The sequence below is a fragment of the Dipodomys spectabilis genome, unplaced genomic scaffold (genome assembly GCF_019054845.1).
Source record: "Dipodomys spectabilis isolate Male_0828 unplaced genomic scaffold, ASM1905484v1 ptg000019l, whole genome shotgun sequence".
Taxonomy (NCBI): domain Eukaryota; kingdom Metazoa; phylum Chordata; class Mammalia; order Rodentia; family Heteromyidae; genus Dipodomys; species Dipodomys spectabilis.
In genome coordinates, this window is record NW_024870696.1 from 25,529,497 (window position 1) to 25,556,160 (window position 26,664).

Genomic DNA, 26,664 nt, shown 5'->3' on the forward strand with positions numbered 1-26,664 from the left:
GTACCAAAATTACTATCCAAGAATTAGGTATTATCAACTGACAAGGGATAGCAAATGACCCCAGAGAGAATATCCACAGGAGAAAATGTAATACTTGAACCTTGAGAGCTCAGCGCGTCAGAGCTGGCGGAAAGGACACCGAAGACAGAGCTGGCCAGGACGCAGCCAGGAGGAGCAAGGATATGGCAACATGCAAAGGCATTCACGATGAGGGCTCAAGGCCGAGCCCAGGGCTGAGTTCAGAATGAAAATGGAGGAAAGGCCCCACACACACACACACACACACTCACACACACTCACACACACACTCACACACACACTCTCACACACACACTCACACACACTCACACACACTCACACACACACACTCACACACACACACACTCACACACACACTCTCACACACACACACACACACTCACACACACACACACACACTCACACACTCACACACACACACACTCACACACTCACACACACTCTCACACACACACACTCACACACACTCACACACTCACACACACTCACACACACACACTCACACACACTCACACACACACATACACGCACACACTCACACACACTCTCACACACACTCACACACACACACTCTCACACACACTCACACACACTCACACACACTCACACACTCACACACACACTCACACACACACTCACACACTCACACACACTCTCACACACACACTCACACACACACACTCACACACTCACACACACTCACACACACACACTCACACACACTCACACACACACATACACACAGAGTGTATATATATATATATAAATATATATATATATATATATATATATATATATCAGAATTTAGGGCCATGTAGGTTCTCTAGAACTTGTCATGTCCCTGGCCTGTTTGGCTTTTGTTCATTTTTTCAGTAGTAGCTTACATTCATTCCTTGGGTCACCCTAAATCACGACCTTCCTATTTATGCTTCCTGTATAGCTGGGATGACGCTCAGCTTCTCTTGATTGAGATTGAGAAAGGGTCCCTCAAACTTCTACTGGTTTCAAATTTATTTTGTCCCCAGTTCCCGTCTCCCAAGTGCTGGGATTGTAGGCATGCCTCACCATGCCTGGCTAAGGATGAGCAATGTTTAAGAATTGATCATTGGCAGAAAGAATAATAATACCCAAATGGGGCTTAGGTTTTGCTGTTGCTATGGTTTCCACCCGTGCATCACTGCTTCCAGATTCTGCTAGTAATGCCTTTGATGGAAACAGGCTGCTGGAAAAAGGATTCCTCCAAGTCTCTGCTCCAACCACACCCCTGGCTGTGCTTGTGGGCCTGCGTGTCGGGGACGCTCTCTCCTTGCCTTGGCAGCTCACTGCTGTGCCCCTCGCCGGGTGCTTACCAGCCTGGTTTTAGGTGTACCCTGGGTGTTCTGTTGTGTGAGCCTTTCTCACTTTGACCTTGCACACTCCCATAACCCAGCGCAAAGCCTGTTTCTCTCCACTTCCCTTAGGGACAGAGCTGTGGGATTCATTTCTACTGCTGTTGTTTTTGTTTGGATTCGTCCTCTGTCTTCGCTTTTGACAGGGAGGATGAGGAGGCGGCTGCTTCCTGTCTGATGCTTTTCCCACAGTTGACCTGCGCCCCAAGCGAGGCTCTGACCGATCCCAAGCACAGACTCAATGCCTTCCCTGCGCTGCTGGTAGCAGGCATGCGAGGGAGACCTGCAGAAGCACTTGCCTTGCACCCAGAGCCACAGACGCGCCTCCTCGGAGTTCCATCTTTCATTGCTGCCTACACTTGACCTTTAGAAAATAATTTAATACATAAATGATAGCTGCCTTTACTCACCAGTTTGTCGGGCCCACTCTATCTCTGTGCCTTTCCACATCAGACCTAGTGTGAAGTCCCACTTTTCCTAAGCAGGTGCCCGGCAGCTCAGACAGGTCCAGGACTAAGGGATCTAAGCCAACTCCCGTCCCCATGCATCCAAAGCCTTCTCCAGACCTTCCTTTGTCAAGATGAATTTTGCCTTCATCATGGAGAAAATTCTGGAATATTAAAAAGGAACTTAACTAAGAGATAGAAAATGTTATTTCTTTTTAAACCCAAGCCTATTACATATCATAGCAAGATTTAGGTATCTGTGTTAAACAAATGATTCAAAAGGAGATTATTATTGGCTACTATTTTAAGCATCTGGCAGGCAGAACAGCAGAATTATCGTGCATTCTCATCTCTGGAGCTTAAAATATAGATAAGTAAAAGTATAGGTTTGGAACTTTGAGCTGTCACTATGATTGTGAAATTACTCAGCTTTTCCAGGTGTCAATTTCTTCTTCATACTAGTATTCGTACTAGTTACCTTGCAAGATTATTTTGAAGACTTAAAAGGACTATAGTGTGTAGAAGAACTGAGCCACCAGCCCAGTACAATGAGTTCACAATTAATGTAGCTGTGATCTTCAGCTTTGCTGAGCATCAGTGGCTTCTGCTGTTTGTTGTTTCTGGATATGTCCATCATTGTCCTCCAGGGAGTGGAGGAATAACAGCTACTCAGCAAGAAGGAAGAAGTCACGCTTCATGGAGGCCTGGGGGAACCAAAAGCATATTCCCTCAACACTGCAGTATATTTGGTGTCTGCTCATTTTCCTTACTCTTTTTTCTTAACCTCTCTTTTGGTTTTTGGAACAGACACATGCATGGATGGATATAGAAGCTAGGAGGACAGTAATCCATCCACAGCCCCGTATTCTCCAAACATGTGCCCATCTCATCATTGGTCATAGTTCCTAGGAATTAGCTCAGCCTCTTATGGAAATGAAATTCAGTGGGGTGAATCAAAGGGGGACATACAAGTGTCAGAGGGAGAAAGAAAACATAGGGAAGTAAGGGAAGGGGAAAAAGATTTAACCAACACAGCCAATCAATCTCTGTGACCTCGCATTCTGGAAAGACTTTAGAGAAAGATGGATGATGAATTTGCTAACACAGCCCATCACAGCTGTTTATAATAAACCAGCTTCAAACCCATTCCATATAAACTCATTTAATATTCTTCTGTGGCAGATTGATGGGCCACGCTATAGATAAAAGTAAGTAATAAAAACAGGCTATCTTATCATCAATAAAACACATGCTTCTGGGCTTCAGCAAACTTGTTAACAAGCTAAGTAAATACTTCTGTAGGGGCCACTGTACCGTGAGGTGCATGCACAGTGACTCATACCCAAGGTGCAGTCCTGGTCACCCCAGAGTTTGACAGATGTTACCAAGAGTGTGAATCCTGAATTATAAGGAATGAGTAACCCCTTGCAAAATAAAATTAGAGCTCTGAATAAGTGTGAAAAGTTGGTGAGGTAATTAGTCATACTGTTTAAGTCACAGACAAGTAAGGCCAGAGCAGTTTATTTAGAGAGACTACCTTCACAACCACATGAATGAGAGATGAATACCTAATCATAACACAATAAGAGAGGGATTTAGGGGTGCGGTGGCAGAAGGCACTTTATTATTAGTACCTACCCAAGAGCTACAGTTTGGGGAATCAGGCTTCTGATTCCAAGATTTATATTCTTGGGTAAGTCCTCATCTCTACCTCCTCTCCCCTGTGGATGTCTTGTCTCTTGAGAACAAAACGTGATCACAGTCTCTGCCTTGTAGATTTGCTGTGAACAGGCCCTGAGGAAAATCCTTTGTAGCAATACTACTGGTTGCTACCCAACGCGGTCTCCTACCTCCTGCTGGATGACGGGTAATCTCCTCCACAATGAGCCTGCCCCTCACCAGCCTTGGTTCTATTATTTCTGGAATCTCCTCTCCAGAGACTTCTAGAGATGTGCAGTAATGAAGTCTTCTTATTTAAATTAGGGTTGTTCTCCTATGTATTGAACCCCAATTCCACACTGAAAGGGTCGTGAAGTGCCTGATACATAGAAGTCACTCATAAGGGACATTATTCATAATTCTTGATCCGTTCCTAACTTCTCATGATTCCCTCGATTGCAGCCTTTGATGCCGGGAGCACTTCCTTTCCATGAAAGTTTCTTCTCTTTTGCCAGAGGCAACACTACCTTCCAGTTTCCTTCTCAAGTCTTAGACTGCTCTTTCTCAGCGTGGAGGACAGATCCGCTTGTGTTGCTTCCACCTTAACCCACACGAATTCTCAGGGCCCCCTGCGCGACTGGTCTCAATTGCTGACCTCGTCCCGTTAAGGGCTTTGTGACTCTTAGATTCTCACCTGCAGTATCTTTCGACCATAACTGAAGGGACCCAGGGGCCTTCCTCGCCGGGCCGTCCCAGCTGGATGCACCAGCTGCCCTTCCTGACCTGCTCCCGCCAGTTCTTCCACCCCACTCAGGGGAATCACGTCTCGCCACGGTTTCAAGCCAGAAAGCAACAGTCACCAGATATTCCTGTTCTCTCTCCCATCCCATAAACCATCAGTTTATTGCTTTAATATCCTCAAACCCGTTTCCTTCCTTTTATCTTCATGGCTCCGGGTGGCTCCGCATTTGTAACCTTCGTTTCTAACCTGGATCATTGCCATCGTTTCTTTGCCCGATATTTGCTCTCTGTTTTTCTCCTCCTCTGCTCCATCCTCTAGATGGGTAGCGCGACATTTCTAAAATATAAATCTCATCAAAGCACCACCCTCGATGTTCTCAAGGTGGAAACATAAACTGAAGAACAGGCAAGGCCTCTGGGTGCCTGAGCCTGACGCCTTCACCCCAGCGATATTTGAAGTCACCAGAGTGATTTAATGCACGCCAATGCCAGAAGCTCGCTCTGGAGGTTTTGACTCTGTCAATAAAAGGCTCTCTGAGTGGTTCTAACACAACCAGGGTGAGGACTGCTGCCCACAGCTTAAGTACCCGCCATCAACACGGCTGCTTAACTTCGGCAGTGGCACTTTGATGAATAGGTGATATTCTCTGAAACTTCGGCCTTTCGTAAATGTTAGAAAGGCCTCTCTTACTTCAGTTAACACTAGTCTCCAATGTCAGCTCCTCCCACCAGGAAGCTATGTGGGCCTGAGCTGTGGGTGCCTCACTCTGAATTTCCCACAATGCCAACTGCTCTCCGCTAGGCCTCGAACTCAATGTAAAAAAATCTGCCTACCTTTCATTTAATTGTTGTGAGCTTCTTTAATCCATTTATTTCTACATCTGAATCCTTTGAGTCAAGGATAGTTCCTGCAATAAATATAGGTGGATGAAAGGATGAATGGATCCTGTTTGAGGAAACACACCATACTATGCACGCACACACACACACACACACTGCTAATAATCACCAATCACTAATTCTGTCTTACCCACTAACTAGCCAGGGAAACAGCCTGGAAGACCAGTAGCCCTGTACCCCTTATGGACTAAGCACAGATGCAGTTGTAAAGTGACCAGAGCTCAGTGTTGGGTTTCTTTTCTCTTCCTCCTTCTCGCTCGCTCGTTCCCGCTGAGGGAAGCCAGTTGCTATGGAGTTGGCTACCACGTGAAGAGGCTTTCACAGCAAGGAACAGAGGGAGGCTACCGGGAAACGGAGGCCCGCGAGGTCGGTCCGTGAGTCTGACAGCGGTTCCAAGGCAAACAAGGCTGAATTCAGTTGCATTGGGTTGTTAGTCTGACGGTCTTCAAGGAACTTATTCTGCCAATGGCCACCATCAAGCAGGGACACAGAGCCTGCCCCTTCAGCATTCAGCAGACAGACGGTTCTTAAGCCAAAGGCACCCACCTAAGCAAAGCCCTGGCTTTTGACCCACAGAAATTATGAGAAACAAATGTTTCTTTGAAGCCACTGAGTTTTGGAATAATTTGTTCAACAGCAATAGAGAGCAAATACTCTGCTTGTATGGTTTTAAGCAATGATTTAATATGTTAAGCTCTGGTTGTTTCAAATGAGAATGATACCACCCACTCCTTGGTGAAATTCAAATGATAGGATGCAAAGGGAAAGCATCACACAGTAATGTGCTACATAAAGCTAGATAGCCCATCCCTGGAAATATTATAAGGCAGGTAGAGTACTTTTTATGTTTAGCTTATTACCAAGTATCATGGGATCTTAGAAATAACAATAGAAATAGGTGTGTTGGCTAGCTTCATTGTAAGTAGTGGGATGATGCTGCAGGACCCAGTTGTGCATTTAATTACGTGAAATTCCCATACACACTTCCCTTTTCATCTTATTAGCTGATAATTAACACCTGTAGTGGAAGCGATGGCACCCTCAATGGGTGGTTTTGTTCTCTATTTGTGTCAAATCTAAGCACTTCTCTTCTCTATTTGGTACCTATATCCAAAGCTTGAGCGGCTGCCTGGTCCCTGGGCCATGAGAAAGAGTGGGATCTCAGTGAGAGTCTCTCCCCCACCCCCAAATCCTCCCTGAGAATTCCACAAGCAATTCAGTGTGGACTCAGTTTCCAAGGAGCTACCATCGCAAAGTCTTGGAGGAAACTGGAACCAGGAACTGTTACATAAATAAGTATTCTTCAGTCTTTAGGGGTGGAAAAATTAATTTTCAAAGAGCATCAAGAATTGATTTGTGTTCAAATTTATTACCAATGCTTTCGAACATGCTGTCTGTGACTAGAAGAAAAATAACAACACATGGTATTTGGCTACAAGTTGTAACCATTTATATAGTGTTTTCTATCTCACATAATTTCACAAGATCAATTATCCCTTTGAAAATCATTATTTGTAAAGCACTAGGCTATTATTTGTAAAGCACTAGGCTTTGTGTTGTGGGGAATACAATGTAGGAGAAAACATTCTTCTTCTTGTTCCTCCTCCTCCTCCTCCTCCTCCTCCTCCTGCTCCTCCTCCTCCTCTTCCTCCTCCTCCTCCTCCTCCTCCTCCTCCTCCTCTCCTTCTTCTCCTTCTCCTTCTCCTCCTTCTTCTTCTTCTCCTTCTCTTTCTTCTTCTTCTTCTTCCTCCTTCTCCTCTTTCTCTCTGTCATGTATGGTATAGCATAAAGGACCTTACCAGAAATAGTTTCTCAATCTTCGATTGTCCAGACTATAAAAGCACCATTCAAACAAATGTGTTTCCATTATAAATCAGCCACCCTGTGGTGTCTGTTGTAGCTGCATGAAACATACCAAGCCACATGGGAAGGAGCTTCTCAGGGCTGGTCCTGGGCTGAATGAACCCGTAATGCTGACAAGCCATCGGGCTCCAATCATTAGGTAGGCTGGGGCAGTGAGACATAGTCTAACTTCAGATGGCAGTCAGTCTTACGTGGGAAGTAGGCAGGACAGTAGCTGTGTGTGAACAGAGCGAGAGGCCTGCCCTTTGGTGAGAGTGTGTGTCTGGAGGGTCTCAGCACCCTCTCTGGGTGATTTGATGGGTGGTTCTTCCTCTTCCTCCCCCTCCCCCACTAGAGTCCAGGCTCTCCACCATTACAACCCCACTGTGCGTTCACACAAGGCAAGCAGGGGACGGTGCTGACCGAGCAGCTTCAGCTGCGCGCCTCGGGCGGACACTGCTGCACTTTCTGTGGGCAGTAAGTGAACTTTTCATGTTCTCTGCCTTTCAGAGTCCCGCTTAATCTGAACCAATGAAGAAGACTGAGGGTTTGAGGGTAACTTAGTTTTGAACCTGCTGCATCAACTCTGTTATAGCTGAAACGTCTTATTTATTTTTAAAAATGATTTAAAAACCTTCTATGAGCGTGAGTTCACTGTACAAAGGAGTTTCATTGTGATAGTTCTGTAGGTGCGTGGAAGAAACAAGTGAGCCGCTCACGCCAGCAAAGACAGGCCGTGGTTCATTTCTCCCTCCCTCAAGCTGGGCAGGCTCTCCCCACTCTACTCCAGACCCTGTGTCCTGGGGGACGCTCGATCTCTTGCTCTTGAAAGACTCTCACATGTGGGCATCCAGAAGCAGAAACAAGCATCACGGGAGGAGCAGCACAGTCTTCAGAAGGGCTGAGGACACGCAGCCTTTTCCCCGCATCAATTTACCGAGGCTCCAAGAAGCAGGCAGCCCAGTTCTCCAGGCCTCCTTAAAGCTTGGGACTCTTGGTAGAGTTCAAGTCGCTCTCCTGGAGTCCGGCCCAGAGCAAAGCTCTGGCTTTGGGTTCTCTGGACCAGAGCCATGCTAATGGCATTTGCTACTGCCAGCATGTCAAGAAGAAACATGGAAAAAACCCGTCAGGCAGGAACACACACAAGCGTTTCTAGGATACCCCACCAGGGAATCTTCACCACTCACCCACAGCCAAGGGAACCCAGGCCCCCACCCTCTTCCCTTCCCTCTTGACTGGTTAGCATCAGTATTGCAAAACCGCCAAGTGCTTCAAGAGACTGAAGAGCAGCAGCCCCAACAGGATCAGAGCTCATGAATCCAAGAGCTGGATCGGAATCTATTTTTCTGTGGGGCTTCCACGTTTTCATAAGCTTAGGAAAAACTTCTGCAGAGACAAATGTGACTTGGTGTTTGGTCTGCCCTGTTCTTTAAAAACCTTTTGGCGTTTAGGTGCAGAAATTGGCTTAATAGTTCTCTTCTTTCAACTCACAGCATGAAGTCTCTTGTCTATTGCTTATTGTACTGTCTTTTTCCATTCGTCTTCCATTTCCCACAGTTATCTCTTATCAATCAGGAAGCACTCTTTCTAGGACACTAAATGTATCTTATTAATAGTTTTACATGCATCTATGAAGCATGTGTAGTAGTATTTTAACTTGTTGAAAAACTGGTGTCTACTAACTTTAAAAATTTTTTCCATGTGAGTATTAAATGGCATATTTCAGTTAAATTTGTATGTATCTTGTTGCTAATAGGGTTAAGAATCTCTTTAATTTTGGTCATTCAGGTTTCTGCCTATTCCTACTCTTTATCCATGTTCTTGATTCTCCAACAATGGTTAAAAAAAAGGACTTTCTTTTATAATCTCATTGATTTTAATATTTACTAGCATCTCCTCCTATTATGATTCATGTTAACTCTGTTGAGTCCATGTTGAAAAGAAGTCTCATGTTTATGCAGTCAGCTCCAATCAATTTTTTTGCCTTATTCTTTGTGTAGTGTCTTATGTTAAACATACTTTATACCCTAAAGTCCCTGTAGTAGCTTTGAAGTTTTGCCTTTTACACTCAGGTCTTTAAGCCATATGACATCTCTATGGCAGGAAGTGGAATCTAAAGGTTTATTTTTTCCATAGCGTGAAGAAGCTTTTCCCGGCCCATCTCTTCAACAGTTTACTCCTCACATTAACCTTACATCAAGATTCCTGCCAGGATGCCCTATTCATGAACACTGTACTCCATGTTTCATTTATCATTTATGTACTACATTGTGTTTGGTAGGGACAGTTGCCCTTTTGCTCTGTGTGAGTACGTGTGTGTGTGTGTGCATGTGTGTACGTGTGTGTGTGTGTAATCAACTCTTTGTGAATCATTCCTCTTCAATATTCATTTTGGAATCAGTTTCCCAACTTTCTCAAAAATTTCTGCTGGAGTTCACATCAGAGCAAAATTAGTATCTTATTAATTTAGGGAAGAGCTGGCACATTTATAATATCAACCAGGTCCATTCACTATCAAGTTTGTGGTTGGTTTTTTTTTTTTGGTCTGTGTATTCCCTACTATCACTATTTGCAGAAACATACAAGATTTTTTATGTCAGTATTTAATTTTTATTATCATTTCTTGTTAGTATTGATAGTATGGATCTCATTTGAAAGACTGTTTTGTTCAGTACTAGTGGACTACCATTCTGTGGGGTATTGATGTCTATCTGACTCTGTTTATTAGGCATACAAGGAAGGCATATTAATTTTACTACTAAATCCCCTTGGATCTTGTCCACGCTGAGAGGTTCCTTAGCTGGAATGTTGCTTTTCACACTTCGTCATTACTATACGCACCTAAGTACTCTACATGTACTGCATCCTAAAAGCGTTCAAATTTGACTTTTTTATTATCCACACTTTACACATTTAAAAGAGGAGGCCAAGAAAGTCACATAGATTATGAGAAACCAAGCTGGACCTACAGTCAAGCCCGCCACACGGGGTACTCTGAGAGCGGGCCCCGGATCTTTCACCATGAGCTGAGTGAACCATATATTACTTACACATGCACACAATGTCAGTGTACAGTGTGACCATTTTTGTAATTTTCCTTATGCTCTATATTCTGAGTATACTAATTTAATGCTAATTTAGCATGTTGGCTAACAGAATTATAGTAAGTATATTTCTATTAGGTGTAGTAAGAACAGCATCTTGGAATTTTGACTAACAATCCAAAATTGCATCTTGGAATTTGTCTATAACCACGTGTACTATCTGTTCTCCTCAGCTTAGTACTCGATATTTCTCTATCCAAAGGCAAAAAATAATTAATACTAGTTTCTATTAATAAGTGCAAAGTTGGGTGGCTGATAGCTCTCAGGTTTGTTTTTCATTTGATTTTATGGTATTTTTGCTATACTTTACAAAAGTAGACAATGAGTTGGTGACATTCTGAAGATAAAAATTGGACCTTTTACCGGAGACCATTTGAGAAACACGGGTCTACACTATAATTCCCTTCTTAACAATGAAATCTCTGGCTGATTTATTGTTTGAAGAAGTCATCACAAAAGTTATGACTCCATATATGTGAAGGTATCCAGTTGTCAAAATTGTTTTAATTGGGTTATTTGTATTTCTGAGGTGCTCCAAAGGAATGAGAATCATCCTGACCCAAATGAAAGCTTCAGTTCCTTACGGTGCCCCGCGCAGAACCTCTGCTATTTCAGGAGTCAGTGGCACACAGGTCTAAAAGCCGAAAGTGTATTCCTGACCCTGAGCTTCTCCTTTATAAAGCCCCCATCTTTGGTGTTTCGTAGCACAGAAAATGGAATGATACACATGACAACTCCTAATCTAAACGACTACTTAAGGAGAGAAGAATTTGAATCTATTTTCATTTATGAAATTTCCATTTTGATAGCAGATAATAGAAATATTCCCCAAAGTGGCTCGAATTACTCAGGTCTAAGTCTATAAACGAGAGTACGCCCCAAAACACTTAGTAAACAACCACAGCCGTCTTTTCAGATTTGAGAGATTTCAGAGCCGAGACTCAGCACAGGCTGAGCTAAGTCACTGTAAACCCCAGCAGGTGAGCTGCATGTGGAGTGGATGTGAATGACTGTAACCTGAGTGACCCAGCTCACCTGAGCCTTTCACTGCCCCATGAGGCTTTCTCCTTCCCAACGCCAACAGCAGGATGCCCCTTTCTCTTCCTAGGAACTACAGGTAGCATCCTATCAAGAAAGAAAAGTGTGAGCTATGAACCTCCCGAGGGTACAGAAGCAAGAATGGCCGTGGGAAGGGTAAATGCAAGCCACATCTAGAGAGGCATACCACTGTGTGCCATTCCTTCCGCTTCATCTCCCGCATCCTCGCCACCCCTCTTTCCCCTGAGAGATTGCTTTCTGCCATGGGAATAGGAAAGTGGTACATTCCAAGATGAATTTGTATTTTGTATCTTGGAAGAGGACATCAGAACCGTCATACTCAACTATGTCTTTGACATTCTCGTTAGAAAACATGTCAGCTTGCCTTTGGAACAATTCACTTTAATGTTAAGGTCACCTCTGTGGATGCGATTTTTTTGGTCAGTTGTAGGGCTTGAACTCTGGGCCTGGGCGCTGTCCCTCAGCTCTTCAGCTCAAGGTAAGCACTCTACCACTTGAGCCACAGTGCCACTTCCAGTTTTCTGAGTGGTTTATTGGAGATAAGAGTCTCACGGACTTTCCTGCCCAAGCTGGCTTTGAAGCAAATCCTTAGATCTCAGCCTCTAAGTAGCTAGGATTACAGGCGTGAGCCACCGATGCTTGGCTTATAGATGCAATTTTTATCTTTTGTGGGAGAAATAAAATTTACCAGTCAATATCTGCAGAAGAAAACTGGCAGTTTTTAATAATTTCTCAGTGAAGTGAACAATATTTTCCAAACTTGGCATTTTTCTCAGATTATCTCACCAAGTGACCACAGGTAAAATCTTATTCATAACAAGAAAGAATTCTTTCACATGTAGTATATACTACATACTTGTCCTATGCTGGTATACTGGAATAAGGAATACTTAATGAAGCACGTGTGTACTCTAGGGTTGGTAACAAATCCAGATGTCTGGCATTAAGGACAGAGAGAGAAAGAGCTCTCAGAGTGTGGCTGGTGGTAGGAGCAGAGATCCTGCTAAACCAGTGACCATCACCGTGACTCTTTTCCTGCCCTTTCTGTGCCGTTCTACTTATTAACTTCCGTCGTCACTTTCTCACTCAGAGCACCCCTCAAATCTGCACCTGCCCACTGAGGGATTTCTTCAGCGGGGAGGAAAGGCTCCTCCATGACCCCTAAATCACACTCCTCCAACACATGCAACTTCCTTCTTCTCCCTTTCAGTACCCAGCTGCTCAGAGCACTTCCTCGGGAGCTCGGGCCCAGCTCCCCGCAGCAGTCCTGAACCTCACGGGCTAGAGCAGCAAAGGCAGCACAAGCAAGTTCCGCCAGCTGGAGGTAAGGTGGGACCCCCGCTTTGCTTTGTCCGCCCATTCTTTCTGGAGACAGAGAATAAGCAGGGAAAACTGTCCCATAAGCAGTTCAAAGTGAGCCTCCTGGAAGCCGCTGCTGGGCGGGGGAATCCAAGCAGAGCCGATGCGTAGAGCTGGGATGACAGCGCTGGAGACTGAGTGCTTGCTAGAAAGAAGGTGAAGACAATTTCTTTTTCTTTCATTTTTCCTCCCTTTGGTTTATCCCTTGTTGTCCTTTTTTGGCACCCTGTATCTTGTATATACTTTTATCTGATTTGGGGAAGGGAAGGGGAATCACAGAACGGTGAGACAAAGGACAAAGTGTGAACTAATGCAACAGCGATACAGGACAGCAGGTTAGGAATGGACTTTACGACTTGGGGGGAGGAGAGAGGGAGGGGAGTGGGAGGAAATGAGGGAGGGGTAACAATGGTTGACAAGAAATGTACTCATTACCTTACCTGTGTAACTGTGACCCCTCTGTACATCACCCTTGCAATAAAATGAAATAAAATTTAAAAAAAGAAAAAGAAATAAAGGTAAATGCATCAAAGCAAGCAAGGAAGGAAGGATGGAAGGAGGGAGGAAGGGAAAGAGGAGAAAAAGAAAGAAAGAAAGAAGGAAGGAAGGAAGGAAGGAAGGAAGGAAGGAAGGAAGGAAGGAAGGAAGGAAGGAAGGAAGGAAGGAAAGAAGGAAAGAAAGAAACAAAGAAAGAAAGGTGAAGAGATTGTAAACTATCCACTCTGTATGTTTCCTTGTACCTCTGATCAAGATTCTCTTACATATATAAGTTGGTTCTGGAATAGGAATGGGAACCACACAGAGGGAAAGATTAGTGGGTGGCGGAGGTTTGACCCAAATTTGAGGGAATTATTTATGTCATTTGTTGCTACTTAACATACTTGGACTACTAGACAAAGATCATGACTGCTTATTCCTCCTGTTAACCTCTGCTCCCTGAATAGTTTTTCCATGAAGAAAAAGACCAGTCTAGCAATTAAGAGCTCACTGGGTAAAAGTGTGTTTTCTTTTTGCTATAGTAGGAAGTGCTTTTCTCAGAGATATAAAAGTAACTATGAATTTCATCCCTGTATAGAATTTTTGCAGTTGTGCTCCTCGAGGGAGATAATGTAAGATCTTTTAAATTTTGCTTATTTAGGCTAGGAATAGACCAACCAGATATTTAAAGGAGGAGAAAAAGGTCAGAAATCATTTATTGAGATCACTCTATAATAATTACTATCAGGGATATGTAAATGTGTATGAATATGAATGTGCAAACACAAAGAGTCACGGAGCTGTGAGCTGGTGAACAAAAACACCTCACCTCTTCGCTTCTGACCCTTTGCACTACACTCAGCCCGGGGAGGAGTGGGAGGGTCTTGTTTCTCAATCTCAGGACTGGTCCTCCCACACACCCCACCCTTCCAGCTGACAGCGCAAGTAGGCCGGGTCTCCTCACGTAGGAGGAAGCATCCTGAGAAAGTAAGACAGCATGCTTGACAGATTGCAAAATATCACCAGTGTAGAATGGAACGTTGATTTCCCCACAGGATCTAAAATTTTCTGACAGTTGCTCTGCCTGCTCCCCCTGTCCCATCATTGTGAAATCATTACTTTTATTCTATGACTCGTGCCTTGAGCCTTGTATGTGAAGGGAGAACAAAGAAGAGTTCTTTTTGTGAATTTATCTCTTAGTACTAAGTGTAGTCGTAAGTCCAACATGTTCTTCTTTTAGAAAGGAGGGGGAAAGCTTAATAGAAATAAAAAAAATACTTCCAAAATACTCCAGGAGCCACATCACCTGTGAAATGCCACCAGTCCCGCCTCCATTGATGGCTGTCAATTGGTTGTTATACGTGGTGGTACATGCCTGTAATCCCAGAACTTGAGAGAATGAGTCAGGAAGATAGAGAGTTTGGGCTAACTGGGGCTACCTAGTATGACTGACTCAAAAAATAAACAAAAAGTTGCCCACTGGCAAAGGAAACTGTCGCCTGTCTGGGACAGTCCCTGAGTCCTGGCATATAACTCTGTCATCAAAAACCTCCTTTGGATTTTTTATTAGCACAGACCTCTCCTAGAGATCTCTCCTTTTATAGAGCTACTCCTGTTAGTGAGAACTTGTTTCAAGTTTGTAGCTTGTATTCTCTGTCATATTTTGCATACCAGGAATGCATGCTGGATATTTACAGCCAGTCTAGACTGGTGGAGCCATTCAACAATTTAGTCCACAGGTATTGATTAAAATCATAGATTATGCACTTCTTTAAGAACTCAAAAATTGTATATTAGACTTTGAAAAAATTATACTCGTGATTGTGGCCCATCATTGGCCATTGGGCTAATTAATCCCACTGGGTTATATATATTAAATTAAAAGGATTTTCTTATACACACACACACACACACACACACACACACACACGACAAATAGAACTATGCTTACAAAAACTGAATAATACAATCATTCTCTTCATAATTCTCAAAGTCAAATAGGAAAGACATGACAAAGTGTTGTTGGTGACAATATGAAAAAGTATATCGAGGACATGGCAGATACAAAGAGGTGTTGTTCTGGGAAGATCTCTAGAGATGAGGCTTCAGTGATGAGCAATCTTCCAGGACCTAAAGGCCACACTTCCAGAAAAACTGCTTGCAAAATTTCAAATAATACTCTAGGGAAGTAGAAACCCTGGCTAGTTCAGTCCTAGCTCCAGTACTGCCTTTTAACTAACACCACTGATGTATTCAATCCAAGGTCCATATGAGAGTGAGACAAGACAGGCAAAATGGGCACAAAAAGTGAGCAGAATTGCTGCTCAAGCTGACTGCCCTGTGCTGACCTTGAAAGTGGTCCCTTCCTGGGTCCCTATGTCCATCATGGTACTTAACACGCTTCCTGCAGCAGCCTGTTTCCTGCATAGACTACAACCTCTTTTGACCTTATAAACCTTTGTAACTTCTGGGGCTCATGCACAGTGTGGTGCGTGGAAAGACACAAAAAATTGTAGTATCTTTTTGAAAACTTTTGAAAACAAGCAAGTTTGTAGTCAAATCCACCACATCCTTGAGGGACGAAGCTTTCCCAACAACCTTCTTCTTGGCTCCCATCTCCCTCCTACCAAGTCTGGGCAGAGTTCCTGCTCCTGAGGCTTCCCAGCAGGCCCTGCGGCAGTCAGCACCTCTGGAACTTTTCTCCCCTCCCTCGCCTGTTCCCGCAGTTTTGTCTGGAGTGAACATTGAAGCGTTCTGTCTTCCAGTCCTCTACATCACACAATCCTTTCCGGCCAGCCCACTGCTAACCCCTCCAGTTAAATTCTCACTTTTAGATACAGTCTTTTTCATTTTTAGAAATTCCATTTGGTTCTTTTGAAAATATCTTTTATTTATCTCCTCACTATGCTTGCCTTTTTCTGTGCATCTTTGAACATATGGGGCATATTTATAGAAGTCCTTTCGATGTCCTCATTCACTAATTTCACCATCTCTGCGATTTCTGGATCTCATTTGACTAACTGATGCCGCTCCTGGTCACAGGTCATATTTGCTTACTCGACATAGTCAGAAACAAAGTCTATCCTCATCTATTCTTTTTTTATGAACTTGAACTCTGTGCCTGGACTCTATCCCTGAGCCTCTTTGTGCTCAAGGCTTGAGTGCTCTACCACTTGAGCCACAGCCCACTTCTGGCTTTTTCTGAGTAGTTTACTGGAGATAAGTACTTTCCTGTCAGTCTTCTGAGTAGCTAGGATTACAGGAGTGAGCCACCATGCCTTCAGGTGTTCTTCATAGGTTTTTTTCAACCTTATTCTGTTAAATCAATCTGACTATCCCCAGATGCAGACGTGTCCACTCAACTCTACCAAGTGAGTCCTTTCCCCAACTCTCTTCTCTCCGAGGACCAGGAGAGGTAGAATTGCTTTGCCACACTTGCTTCTTGGCTGTTGCTCATCTATCTGCCTTTTCCTTCGGATGTACCTGGTGTATACTTCCGGTGTTCACTCCTTTGCTCTCTGATGTGTCTTTCTACTCCTTGGGCTCCATATCTTCCTACTCTGAAGATCTTTTCCTTTTTCTTTGTTCTGTTTCCTCTGCCTTCTGGGCAGTATCCGTTTTTACAGCTCCTTCAGAGCCCCAGGCCTCTGCTTCCTCCCCCTGCAGCCCGGGGGTACACGCAACTGGAAGTTTGGCCCAGGACACTTTTAATTCCTCTGTGCTCCGCTCTCTGGAGTTATCTCTACAAATTTGTAGCCTAATTATTCTTTTCTTAAATTTTAAATTCATCCCATACTCTTTTACTCTCAGAAAAATTACCTTTCTTCTTGTTGTCATGTCCAAAGTCAAGTTCCAAATATCAAGTATCCTGAACTCCAACTCCTAATTAATATTATTTCACTAGTATTTGTATTAATATTATAAATATCATTAGTATGTTCTTCCCTCCATTCTATCCTGGGGACAGGTGACCCTTCCTGGTCATTTTTTCTGTCTGTGCCCTTGAGCCTGTGGTCATGCGTGCTGAATGAGGCCCCCCCCGCCCTGCTCCTTCCCTTTCATACTTTCGAGGGGTTCGTGGCCACTGGCACCCCGCACTTGAGAACCATCTGTTGTGTTTGTGTGCACACGCATTGATTGGATTATTTATTAAATTCCTCGGGAGAGGAACACTTCTTTCTCAGTGTATTAATAACAACTATCATCAAATCTGTCTTCTTATGTGTCTGACATTTACTTTTCCTCACTCCCTCAGGCACTGGCTATCCATTCGAGTCCAGCAAAGCAACAGGGAAACTGTCAGTTCTAGCCATGGCACACTAGCTGGTTGGAACAATCTTTCCATAAAGTACTACTACAAGTACTGGATAATTTTCTTAAATAAAGGGTTCAAAAGATTTAGAGCTCTCATGATCCCTGAGATACAAAATCTCATGATCCCTAAGATACGGGTCTATGTTTCACTTCCTTTCCCTGATGAATTTTCTAATTCTAAAATAATAGCTGAAAATGGGAAGAGGAAACAAAGGAGGAGGCTACAATGCCTGATAAGAAATGTACTCATTATCTTGCCCATATAATTGTAACCCCTCTGTACAGTATTTTCACAATAAAAAAATAAATAAAATATAAAAAAGAAATGTACTCATTACCTTGCTCATGTAATTGTAACCCCTCTGTACCATATTTTCACAATAAAAAAAATTACAAAAAAAAAGATAAAATAAAATAATAGCTGAAAGACTGAGTAGCAATAAGAACTAACCTAGTGAAAGGATTACAGTCCTAGAGGATTCTAATTAGACTCCTGAACTCCTGAACTCTAATTAGACCGGACCTCGTGAAGGTACTAAATACTTTAGCTCAGGATTGAATTAAGGTGATCTATTTCTTATTTAATTACTCGCCATAAGTAACTATAGCTCTGTTCTAGGAAGATACGACATCTCCTGGGAACTAGGCACCTGCTAGAATTCTCGGGGTCAGCATCCTGGTGGGTCAGCCTCTCCAGTCTGGCCAATTCAGGAGCCTGACTGATCTCCACTGCTTCAGTCCCATTGCCTTTCCATCCCCTCAGCACTGCACCTGGCACATCCTTAAAAAAACACACAGGGCTGGGAAGGTGGCTCAGTGGTAGAGCGCTTGCCTTGCATGCTCGAGACCCTGGGTTCGATTCCTCAGCACCACATAAGCAAAAAGAAAAAAGCCAGAAGTGGTGCTGTGGCTCAAGTGATAGAGTGCTTGCCTTGAGCTGAAGAGCTGAGGGACAGCGCCCAGGCCCAGAGTTCAGGCCCCATGACCGGACCCAAAAAAAAACAAACACACACAAATACTCTATCACTATTTTTCTCAAATACTTTTCTAATGTTGATTAATGTTTCTAAAGTGATATTGAAGTTAATAGACTATAACATCCAGTCTTTAGTGGTTAGCAATAGTATGCCTGACCAGGTGTCTACCTTTTTACTTGATCATTTTTCCCTTCCTTGTCTCTCCCCCCCCCTCCACCCCCCCCCCCCCCCGCCACCCCATGGCTTAGAAGTACCCGCTGAGGAATCCTTGGTTCAAGGCTTGGGCCTAGTGGGAGATGATGGAACCTTTGGTTGGTAGGACATGGTGGAGGGAGCCAGGTCACTGGCGTGTGTCCTTGGACTTGGTATATTATGACTGTGGCCTTTCTTCTCTCTCTGCTCCTGGACCATAATGAAGCGAGCACAGCTCCTCCACTGAGCACTGAGTTCCAAATGATGGGGTCAGATAACCTTGGACTGCAATCTCTGAAGCCAGGAGCCAAACCAAACCTTGCCTGCTTTGCAAACTGCTCATTGCAGGTATTTTTTATGCCAGTAACAGGAAGCTGATCATCACACTCTGACTTACAGGCAAACGGGATGACTATGAGACCGCAGGCCCCCTCCAGCCTCTGGGTGCACCCTTTGCTCTCTGGTTGGACGGAATATCCGCGCCGTCTCCTCCACCCCGAGCTGCCCTTCCCACCCTTGCGCCAGGTTGGGAGCTCCGGCCGTGTGTCACACATGCCTCTGTGCTCTGCTGCTTGTGACATCAGACTTACTTTGCTATTTTGCTTACTTAGCTTTATTTTTTAATTTTTAATTTTACTTCATTGTAAAGATGCTGTACAGAGGGGTTACAGTTACATGAGTGAGACGATGAGTACATTTCTTGTTACCCCTCCTTTGTACATACAGAGGGTCACAGTTACATGAGTAAGGCCGTGAGTCCATTTCTTGTTACCCCTCCTTTGTACATACAGAGGGTCACAGTTACATGAGTAAGGCCATGAGTCCATTTCTTGTTACCCCTCCTTTGTACATACAGAGGGGTCACAGTTACATGAGTAAGGCCATGAGTCCATTTCTTGTTACCCCTGCTTTGTACATACAGAGGGTCACAGTTACATGAGTAAGGCCATGAGTCCATGTCTCATCAATCATTGTTACCCCTTCCCTTGTTGTCCCACCATTTTTGAATACCATTTTTTTACTCTTTAACCTCTACTATTTGTCTTTTCTCCAGGATACATATGGTCTACAGTGGTGAAAGGGAGAAGCATTACCCCTCATAAGTTCCAGAAATCTCTTTCTGAGGTCTGAGAATGCCATTTTCCTGTTTGCTTCCTCTTACTTGAGTCGAGTTTTCCATCTGATCCTCTCAACGATCATTTCCAAATTAACCTTCGACACAGTTCTTTTGAAGCAAGTATTTACCGTCAATTCCATACTCACAAACTCACTTCACAATGCATACTCAAAACTTAAATTTACAGTCTGACTATTGAAATTTACCTTCACAGACCTCTGAACTGCTCAAAATGGAGAGAGATTATCTGTGACCTGCCAACCCAGATGCTTCTTCACGACTGAAAGATGCAGTTCCCCAGCTGCTAGGTCTCGCTGGCAGGTAGCTCCGATCACCAGGCTTCTTCAGAGCCTCCTGCGCTGAGAGGAATTGCCATGTCAAGGGCCTTGCCCTTTACCTAAGGCAGCCTTCGTTCGACGAATGAGGGACACAGAGTATGCCATGCCGGCCCGTTCCCCAGCTCTGTGCTACTCAGAAGTGCCGTCCAGCTTCGCGGCTCACCTACGGTTGACTGACACTTCACTGGGTGGCCTGAGGGACCAACTTCTGCTAAATTCTGCCCCTTCTTCTTTCTTTTCCTTTCCTTTCTCTTCCCTTTCCTGCTTCCTTTTCTTCCTTATCCCTCCTTTTGTCTTCCCTTCCTTTCTTCAGATACTTTCAGGAATGTTCCTTCATAAAGCTCTTGTACCATATTTTATGCTTCAGTCTTGTTTTTCTTCTCCCCTGGAAAAATCCAGTCTGAAATGGTATCTAGACATCTCAATTGTACTTGTTTTCCTCATTCCATTAAATATTACGATACAGATGCTAAACGTTATGGAATCTACAAGTCGTTTGCCCTGCCACTCTTACGGTACTACCGGGCTTTTAACTCGCACCTGTTCTCCGCAGCTCTGCAGTCGCCAGCTGCTCTGCTTGCTCAGCTCTGTCCAGCTCCGATCCCTTGCTCCACGTCGCCGAACCTTTACTTCACAAAGAACCTCAATGGCTCTCCATGGCTGGTATTCACTTATACATTCAGGGTGGTCAAGCCGCATTTACTCAAAAGCCATCATGTTTCCAAGTATGAGACACGTTCTGGGAATACAGAGTTGAACTAAACAGAGTCCCTGTGCTCACAGAGCTCATAACTAAGAGAACGTGATAAACAAAGGTGTGTGAGGGGAACAAATAGAAGCACAAAGCACTTATAGTCTGGAAAAGGGGAGAGGCGTGAATCAAATGACCATTTATGTAAACTGAAATGATATCTAGGATCAGCTCCACAAAAGAAAGGTTCGTTGTGTTACAGACACTTGTAAGGGCTGTGGAGAACTAAAACATGGGAGTATTTTTGGGGTGGGGACAGGTGAGTAAAATGTAAATGCTTGGGCTTGGAGCAGAAAACTCCTCCCACTCTGACCTGGTTTCCCTGTGTAGTTTCATCTTCCATCGTCCCAGAATCCTCCCAGCTACACCCTACCCCCACTCAAGTATTACAGGGGTTCTGTGCTCCTCTGCTATTCCCATGTCTTCGTTCTTCCATGTTACCCGTGCTGTGATTTCCTCTCTCACCTGTCCAACCAAGTTCTCCATGAAGCTCTCTCTTTTTGTATATGCTTTTTTATTGTGAAAATACTGTACAGAGGGGTTACAGTTACATGAGCAAGGTAATGAGTACATTTCCTATCAAGCATTGTTGCCTCCTCCTTTGTTTTTCCCCTACCATCCCTTCCCTACATCCCATCTCTACAACTACACCCCCCCTCCCCACCTGCCTAAATTGTAAAGTTCATTTTTCAACATAGTGTCTTGTACATCTCATTGTTACAATGGGTCAACCTGTATCCCTATTTCAACATTACTATCCTTAAAAACATCAAACCGGGTGCCTGTGGCTCACAGATGTAATCCTAGCTACTCAGGAGGCTGAGATCTGAGGATTGCAGTTGAAAGCCAGCCGGGGAAGAAAAGTCCTTGAGATTCTTATCTCCAATAAACTACTCAGAAAAAGCTACAAGTGGTACTGTGGCTCAAATGGTAGAGCACTCAAGCCTTGAACACAAGCAGGTTGAGGCCCAGAGTTCAAGCCCAAGGACAGGATAAAAATATCAGAATAGCCATTGGTTTCCCTAGTGGACATTTCCTAATTCCTCAGTATGAGTCTGATGTGGTTTCTCTGTTGTTCTTTATATTCATGCTCCAGATTCACAATTTTAGCAACTTTGACCTAACACTGGTTCTTTGTGTTATAACTTTCAACTTAGTCTACTTTCCTTGATATAAGGAGTCATATTTGAATATTTGAATGGAGTCATATTGAATGAGTGGATGGATGGAATTTGCATGAATATGTAGCCTTACATTTATCTTTATAAACTTAATGTAAAAGGGGGTGATATCAATAAGAAGCATTACAGTTATAAACTGATATGTTGAATGGCAACTCCATTGTACAACTATTTATAGATGATAAAAACGTAGTTAAAACAAGCTAGAATGCAAATGTTAATAGTAAGTTAGTTCTACAACAAGTTTGATAAATAAAAATCTTTACATAAGCAGATTTCTGATATGCTTTAAGCTTTTAGTTGAGAAGTGGCGTGTAGGAGATTGAGTTCAGTTATTTAGATGATCAAAAGAGCTACGGCATACACTTCCTGTCTGATGGCTTTGGTCACTTCATCCAGGCCTGCATGCTGATTATCTCCACTTCTGGGAGGTGGACCAGCTGCAGTTAAACCAGGGATTTGGGAAATAGAGCCAAGGTTCAAATAGCATTTCATGCTTCTGTGTTCCATGGAGCACAACTTAATGGGATCCCAGCTGTTACAGTTCACCCACACAATGATGTTAGTTCTGACTGGGAAAGAAAGATCATCTATGCGCCATTTGTTTTTTAATTGGAAAGCAATTTAACAACAGATAGGATTTTCTGGATCACCTTGTCAAACTAAATGTAAACAAATCCTAAGTCTAGATGAAATGGATGCAAGAAGTTAGAAGGAAGGACCACAAAGATCATGGCGTTACAAAGTGTGACCATTCTCTAAAACTCATTAGTATCCCTCGGACATTACATCCCAGACTGTGAACACAACTCCATCTATGGGACACTTCCCTACAAGCTTGGAGAGTTCCCTTGCTTTCATATTGAGCAAAGATACGGAATTGTGCTAAGTGAAGGAAACCTTGTGTTCTTAAATGTAAATGAGCATAACTTTCTGAGAGAAAGGTGGTTGTTATCTACTGTGAAAAACCTAGCTGAGTTTATTTCTTGGCTTTCACCTTTCACCCTTTCGCCCACCCTTCCTTCCTTCCTTCCTTCCTTCCTTCCTTCCTTCCTTCCTTCCTTCCTTCCTTCCTTCCTTCCTTCCTTCTTTCCTTCCTTCCCTTCTCCCTCTCTCCCTCCTTCCCTCCCTCCTCTCCTTCTATCTCCTTCCTTCCTTCCTTCCTTCTTTCCTTCCTTCCTTCCTTCCTTCCTTCCTTCCTTCCTTCCTTCCTTCCTTCCTTCCTTCCTTCCTTTCTTTCTTTCTCTTTTTCTTCCTTTCTCCCGCTCTTTCTTTCTTTCTCTATCTCTATCTTCAGGAAGGTGGGGGGTAGGGAACAGCACTCGAGGAAAACAAGGTGAAAATGCAGTAATGGAGCTCCCTGGATATTGATGAAAATGAATTGTGCAACCCGTGAGTGGGTGGAGACAGGAAGGAGGGACTGGGAGAGAATGAGGGAACAGAAGACACTGTAGGAAAGGAAGTAGCCTCATTATGTAGCTCATGTAAGTGTGATCCCTTTGTACATCACCTGTATAATAACAATAAGGTAAATTACCGTTTAAAAAAAGAAAGAAAACGCTGGGAATTCACTGCCAACACCTCCTTCCTGCTGTATGCGGGGCCATGGGCCAGTGACTTCTGGCAGCAGTCTTAACCGCATCCCTGGGTAATATTAAAACTAGGTCCTTTGGTGACATGATACAGTCACTAAGTTAAACCTCATCAGAAGCCAACACATTTCTGGAATTTTCCACTCAGTGATCCAATATATTGTCCTTATTTTTAAGCCAGTTTGAAATGTTATTTTATTCTATTTTTTTTTTGACCATTTACAACCAGAAGAGTCCTAATAGATACAATCTACTGAAATCATCCCATTGTTTCCTCTGCTAATAAAGCCAAAATGATGCCCAAAAGGGAAACACACTTACTCAAGATCAAACAGATTCATAGCTGCAGATTTGCTAATAGAAGACAAGCTTCCTCCTGCCTGTCTGTGCTTTTCTTCTTCTTCTTTCTTCCCTAGACTTCTCAGCCCACATACATATCATGCCATGCTATTTTCTAGCTAAATTAGTATTCCAGGCAGCCTTTCACTTATAAGTAAACTAGTGAAAATCGATTCATATGGGAACACCAAGTAATATGGGGACCTCTGGGATGAAATCATATTGTGCCATCCAGCTTTCCTAACCTCTTCTTAAATCTACACGTTATTTCAATTATTGAGTGTAATCCTTGTGGTGCTGTGCACAGGAATAAAGCAAGATGGTCAGAGTATTCCCATAGCAACCAGCAGAAGGAAGAAGGCTTTGCTGACACATGGAGTTTATGTAGGAAGAGAACTCTGAAGCCGGTTTTCTCTAAACTACCAGTCTGAACGTCTTTCTACTTGTCTACCTGTTTCTTTTCTTCCACTACTTTTGTCACTCTTGCCGTGTCTCATCCTGTGTGTGTGTACGTGTGTGTGTGCACACATGTGGAATCCAAGTTTGCTAATCTATTCCTTCTTCACTGAGAACCCTTCATACTTCTTATTCATCTCATTCTCTCCTTCTCCTTCCCTCTCTTCTCCCTCTCTTTCCTACTCTCTCTTCCCTTCCTCCCTTCTCCCCCTTCTTTGCAACCTTCTGCCATGGAAAGGATATTTTCAAGTTTTCCCATCTTGAGACACACCACCATTATTTTATTTTATTTTATTTTGGGTCTGGTCGTGGGGCCTGAACTCTGGGCCTGGGCGCTGTCCCTCAGCTCTTCAGCTCAAGGCTAGCGCTCTACCACTTGAACCACAGTGCCACTTCCGGCTTTTTTCTTTTTGCTTATGTGGTGCTAGGGAATCAAACCCAGGGCCCCATGCATGCAAGGCAAGCGCTCTACCACTGAGCTACCTTCCCAGCCCCCACCATTATTTTAAAATCCTTCCCTGGTTCAGCTAAACATGAGCTAAGTATAGTGGTTACTATAGAAATACCCAAGGAAAATAGCCAGAGAGATTTATTAACATGAAAAAGTCTCTTCTCGGGGCTGGGAAGGTGGCTCAGTGATAGAGCGCTTGCTTGCATGCATGAGGCCCTGGGTTCGATTCCTCAGCACCACATAAGCAAAAAGAAAAAAACCAGAAGTGGTACTGTGGCTCAAGTGGTAGAGCGCTAGCCTTGAGCTGAAGAGCTGAGGGACAGAGCCCAGGCCCAGAGTTCAGGCCCCACGACCGGACCCAAAAAAAAGAAAAGAAAAGAAAAAGTCTCTTCTCTAAGAAGAGAATAAGGAAATGAAATGAGTTGTATGTGAAGAAACAAATTCCTATTACTGATATTGTATGCCACCAAGCCTGGACTTGCTAGCATTATGATCATTTCATGACCATAACTATTTAAAAATTCTCACAATGGGGCATCCTATATTCTAAAGTCCCATAGGCCAGAGAAATATTCTCAAGGTACTCCCTACAAATAACTTCTCCTTCCTAATCTTATTCTCACTAACAAAGTTTTTCCTATTTCCCCAACTCATTTAAGCATAAACTAAATTTTTATGTTTTCATGAACTCACTTATTACCGTACTTATTGAACATAAGCTATATCCCGAGCACTAGCGAGCCCTGGAGTTAGGAAGGCAAAGGGCTACATAGCTGAGTCCTGATAATGCTTGTTCTGGAGACTGCGGGTGGAGGGGGTTGGGGGGGGGGAAGAATGGGGCTGGTGGTGTTAGGAACAGAAATATTTTATTCCATGAAAAGTAGTTCTAGAGCAGATAGGAAAATACTAATTTTTAAAATATGGGTTGTTGATTATATGGGTACACACTCTTTTATTCTTGCTTCATTCAACTTTTTTTGATTTAGGAATAGTATGGCAAAATAAATGACAGCAGTTGTCCTTGGACGCAGACCAGATAAGATGAGGACAGTGGTAGAAGGAAGAAGGGAGGATCGAGTGTCTGTGCCCTTTTTTCCTCTTTTCTTTTTTAAATTACAAGGGAGGTGCCGCGTAACACAGCAGTTTGTGTCTGGATCAGCAATCTTACCCCCTTCACCCACCCGTCCCTTTGTCAGGGTCCTGGTACACACAATGCGTTCTGGACCGCACTCTTCCCCTCCCCCCTTCATTCATCGTCCTGGCACCATGAGCACCGCTCCACCTCTTGCAAGTCCCCATTTCCTGATACTTACTAGCTGGGCTCTGACCTAGGCTTTCTAACAGATAATATATAATTTGAGATAATATAATAATTTGAGCTCTCTATAGTCGATTGTACTTCAATGAATACATTTGTAACCACTGGCTTACCACTTAGCATTTATAGGCACATTCTAGCTACCACAAATGCGGGAAACCATGCAACCTTTGCTTCTCTGTGTCTGGCTTACTTCACTTAATATAATTTTTCCAAGCCTTTCCATTTCCTTATGGTATACCCCCCAGAAGGACTTTCCTAAGAAAGCCTGATACATAGACCAAGTGACTAGTCTTTCTTTCCTTTTACAAGGACTCATGCTTGCTAGACAAAATGCTCTACCATTTGAGCCATCTCATCTTTTGCTTTTGGTTAGTTTTTGTTGTTTGTTTTGTTTTATTTTCAAATTAGATTTCATGCCTTTTACCCCCCTAAAACCAGCTTTAGAACATAATCTGCATGCCCTACCGTGTCTAGGTTTTATTTTGTTGTTGTTGTTATGTTCAGTACTAGAGCTTGAACTCAAGAGATCTGAGCTTATTAGGCCAGCACTCTACCACTTGAACCACACATCCAGCCCTTTTTTTGCTTTAGTTCCTCTTCAGATACGGTCTTATGTTTTAC

General features: G+C 43.5%; 1 long non-coding RNA gene across 1 annotated transcript; it reads left to right on the forward strand.

The window, feature by feature from the left end:
• The first annotated feature begins 12,410 nt into the window (after positions 1-12,410).
• LOC122103693 lies at positions 12,411-20,224 on the forward strand. The gene is made up of 3 exons (XR_006146823.1): positions 12,411-12,502; positions 12,586-12,693; positions 19,829-20,224. It is a non-coding gene; the product is annotated as an uncharacterized LOC122103693 (long non-coding RNA).
• Positions 20,225-26,664: the final 6,440 nt, after the last annotated feature.